Source organism: Coregonus lavaretus (genome assembly GCF_964263955.1).
Source record: "Coregonus lavaretus genome assembly, chromosome: 18".
NCBI classification, from domain to species: domain Eukaryota; kingdom Metazoa; phylum Chordata; class Actinopteri; order Salmoniformes; family Salmonidae; genus Coregonus; species Coregonus lavaretus.
In genome coordinates, this window is record NC_140005.1 from 12314324 (window position 1) to 12319056 (window position 4733).

Genomic DNA, 4733 nt, shown 5'->3' on the forward strand with positions numbered 1-4733 from the left:
TTTTTTGATTATATTCCAATACATTCTGTAGGCCATGCATTAGCCTATCCATTGTCACATAATGAAAGATGTGAAAACCGATAATAGCCTACTGTTTATGTTTCCCTGGCTGAGTTGATGAGCTCATTTGGGCCATCAGTTGATTGACAGCTAATTGAACAGCTTGTTGAACAGCTGATTTCACCCTTCCCAACTCCTGCAATTAGCGCCAACCTTGTCTCTTTAATCATGCGATAATGATTTGGTCATTATCATTCAAGAATCTGGCACTTTGCCGCACCAATGTGTTAATGTTAAAGTCCTCCCACCGCTAAATTGCATATTATTAGGCCTAGCCTATATCTTCATCATACAGTATGATCATTATATTATACAAGCCTATTATTATTATTTCTTAAAGGTATTTTTTAAAGGAGTGGGACAGTCCCACACCTTTTGTAATTTTTTTTGCTTTCATTGAAGATCTTTTGAAAGTTATTGGAGCAATGCATTTTGGGCAATGGTGTTCTACACTGCCTTTTTTTGTGTCCCACATTTATTTATATAAAAAACCCAAAGTGTTAACAACCCAATATTGTTAATCAACCAGGTTGTTACCGAAATACTTATAATATAATAGTAGCCTTACGTTTATTTTTATTAATGCCAATGCTGTTTTCTATGCTTGTTTTTGCTTAATACTTTGGAATACTGGTGCTATGTCGGATTTTATGAGGGTTGTCAGATTGGAGTAAAAAGCTGTATTTGTCTGTTTTTTTTGTGGTATCGATGAAGGTATTTGAATGGGGAATGGGGATACATTTTCATGATGGGAAATTAATTTATCAATAAATGTGGGGAAACAGAAGACCTGCAAAAAAATTCTGCTTGGTTTAAATTTCCCTGGTGCTACTGAATGGTATTTACAACTAAAATGAGTCTGGACTATGATCAATTAACCCATATCAATGCAGGTTAATCTAAAATAATGAATTATGTTGGCTTACACTTATGGCACTTCCAAGGCTGTTTCATGATGATTATTACGGTCGTGTCAATCATGTTATACTCTTAGGCTATTGTAACAAGGCATATGCCAGCATTGTTGGCCTAATGCCTCTGCTCACTAGGCTTTCATGGCAAAGGCCATTAGAGCTCACTTTGCCATGTATGAGCCCTGGTTAGAGTCCCTGTTGCAGCTTTCACTTTCTTCCGCTACACTGGTGGCAGCGTTGGGATCACGTCAAGCTCACGTCTAGTTATGTGATCTAGTGGTGGGAAGCATTCTGTTTTTCAACTTTGTGTTGGGCGTAATTACATTGATATATCTAGTGAACAATGGATAAGCAACAATGGGCGTGATGGATAGAAGTAGTCACTACAGGTGGGATCAAGCCTTGCATAAAAGTTGACGGAAGCTGAATGGAAAGTGCTATGCCCTGACCAGTTATTCAGAAGAAAATCCTCTGTGACTGTCTAATTTACATAAGTTAACTTAACAATGTGGACCCAAAACAAACACATTCTACACATTTACAAACTACCTGTTTAAAGTGTTATTACAACCATGGTGTTCTTTTGTTACTGAAGCTTATATATCAAATAACCTGACAATGATCCACATCATATGGGTAGACAAATAATGTGTGTTGTGCACACTTGGTGGGGCAAACTGAAAAAAATAAACGTTTATGAATGCCAGCAAAGCCACAACACAACACTAAACAATACATTAATTGCACTATAATGGTGACAAACGGTGCCCACAAACTGTTATGGCCTACATAAAGCTGTCCCAACAGCAGAGTCCCAACACCTTACTACTGCTACACCTGGCTATCAGCGGAGCCTTGTCTGGCAGCGAAACAGTTAATTCAGCTTAATTTACTGCCTTTAAAAAATATATAGCTGATATGGCTGACTTGCTTAAACAAATGTGCTTTCTACTGACAAGTGAGATGTACAAACTATGGCATAAGGGGACGACAAGCGGATAAGAGGCAATCCGTGATTTTGATTAATACATTAATGAGCAAGCTAGGACGGACGTAGCCAAGCTATTTGTTCAGCACTTTTGAAATGTATAGCGACAGAATTCAGAACATGGGCCGTTCTTACAGTATTCTCCCTGTACACCAAGTCAGAACCGTAGGATAAATAAAGGGGGCATATAAGCAGACAATGAAAGTTCTTACAATATTCAATGATTACATTTCTCTAAAACAGGCTATAGGCTACATGTGCACCACCAAGTCAGAACAGTAGGCTAAGTTATGAGGGGAAAAGGAACCAAATTATTAGGGTGAGGCACATGGGCTGCTAACAGCTTACTACAAATCATACACTTAGTATTACTTTCTCCCTGGCATATTACATCATTTATGCAGCAGCATACAAGACACTTGCTGTGGCGCAGCGGTCCTTCGTGGGCAAATTTTGTCATCATACTTTGTCATCAAAGTCTGGCATTCTCTGGATTTATGGTGCTTTCAAGACAACTGGGAACAAGGTCGAATCATGAGGTCAGTGATCTTCAGGTCGGAGCTCTAGAAAGAGGCCAGAGTTCCCGACTTGGAATTCTGAGTTGGATAACCGTTCAAAACTTATTTTCCCAGTGGGAGCTCGTTTGTTTCCGAGTTGCCAGTTGTCTTGAACTCACTGAAGTTTGAGATTTCCTAGTTCCAAGTTTCCAGTTGTTTTGAACGCGGCAGAAGTCATGCTGGATTGACAGCATGGCCAAAGTTGAATGTTTATCCTTTTAAACTTGGAAAAGAGACCATTAAACCCAGACTTGGACCACACATCCACTCCACCACTGAATAGCAGACTAGTGATTGCTTTGCAATGCTTGCAGTTAGCCACTGATTTCTTCCAAACCACTCATTGTTGAATTTGCGATTTCCAACTTGTTGTGTAATGTTTATGGGCAATGGCCCATGAGCACCGATACGTTTTATCTATAATTTCTCTTCATAATTTCTCTTCATATGACAAGGATTGAAAAGGATTTGCCAGTAGATTGTCGACTTGATTCATGATGATGACTGCTAGCTTGCTAGCTAAGTCTGATGTTGACATGATCAGTCCAATCAAAGCTACGGTAGATATAATTTGACATCATTTTATCTGTGGCCAATGACCTTGATCCTTCTTGGATGGGCACTTATAATGTAACTCTATGGAAGCACCCAAGGGTCTTGAATATATGAGCTCTCCCCGTAGATTGCCATGACATAGTGTCCCCATGAGTGACAGAACACTCAGCCAATCACGGCGCAACTAGAGAACATTACCAACCCTTACGCTCCGTATTTTCCACTGGCTGCCCCACCACCACAGAAAGCACTGAGCTAGGCTGAAACACCTGCATTTTGGAGCTGCCTTACTCATGAAAGCAAAAAAGACACCATGTTGTATGTGGCTTTATTAACTCAATAATTTTTTTTGTTTTACATTGTTTGCAAATTGATATGTGACACATATTAATGCCAAAATAACAGGCACAACAATTTTGTATTTTTTATATATATACAGTACCAGTCAAAAGTTTGGACACACCTACTCATTCAAGGGTTTTTCTTTATTTTTACTATTTTCTACATTGTAGAATAATAGTGAAGACATCAAACCTATGAAATAACACATATGGAATCATGTAGTAACCAAAAAAGTATTAAACAAATATATTTTATATTTGAGATTCTTCAAATAGCCACCCTTTGCCTTGATAACAGCTTTGCACACTCTTGGCATTCTCTCAACCAGCTTCACCTGGAATGCTTTTCCAACAGTGTTGAAGGAGTTCCCACATATGCTGGGCAGTTGTTGGCTGCTTTTCCTTCACTCTGCCGTCCGACTTATCCCAAATCATCTCAATTGGGTTGAGGTCGGGGGATTGTGGAGGCCAGGTCATCTGATGCAGCACTTGAAAAACAAATGATAGTCACACTAAGCCCAAACCAGTTGTGATGGAGTTTTGCTGCAGAATGCTGTGATAGCCATGCTGGTTAAGTGTGCCTTGAATTCTAAATAAATCACAGACAGTGTCACCAGCAAAGCACCCCCACACCGTAACACCTCCTCCTCCATGCTTTACGGTGGGAACTACACATGCGGAGATCATCCGTTCACCCACACCGCGTTTCACAAAGACACGGTGGTTGGAACCAAAAATCTCCAATTTGGACTCCAGACCAAAGGAAACATTTCCACCGGTCTAATGTCCATTGATCTGGTTTCTTGGCCCAAGCAGGACTCTTCTTCTTATTGGTGTCCTTTAGTAGTGGTTTCTTTGCAGCAATTCGACCATGAAGGCCTGATTCACACAGTCTCCTCTGAACAGTTGATGTTGAGATGTTTCTGGGACTTGAACTCTTTATTTGGGCTGCAATTTCTGAGGCTGGTAACTCTAATGAACTTATCCTCTGCAGCAGAGGTAACTCTGGGTCTTCCATTCCTGTGGCGGTCCTCATGAGAGCCAGTTTCGTCATAGAGCTTGATGGTTTTTGAACATTTTCGTATTGACTGACCTTCATGTCTTAAAGTAACGATGGACTGTCGTTTCTCTTTGCTTATTTGAGCTGTTCTTGCCATAATATGGACTTGGTCTTTTACCAAATAGAGCTATCTTCTATATACCCCCCCTACCTTGTTACAACACAACTGATTGGTTCAAACGCATTAAGAAGGAAAGAAATTCCACAAATTAACTTTTAACAAGGCACCTGTTAATTTAAATGAATTCCAGGTGACTA

General features: G+C 39.9%; 1 protein-coding gene across 1 annotated transcript in view; it reads left to right on the top strand.

Moving 5' to 3' along the window:
- LOC311145360 (S-adenosylmethionine-dependent nucleotide dehydratase RSAD2-like) overlaps positions 1 to 854 on the top strand; it is a 6490-nt gene extending 5636 nt beyond the window's left edge. Inside the window, exon 6 of the mRNA XM_084181582.1 lies at positions 1 to 854. This exon is cut by the window's left edge and continues 626 nt beyond it. The gene's annotated coding sequence lies outside the window, so the exon portion shown is untranslated.
- Positions 855 to 4733: the final 3879 nt, after the last annotated feature.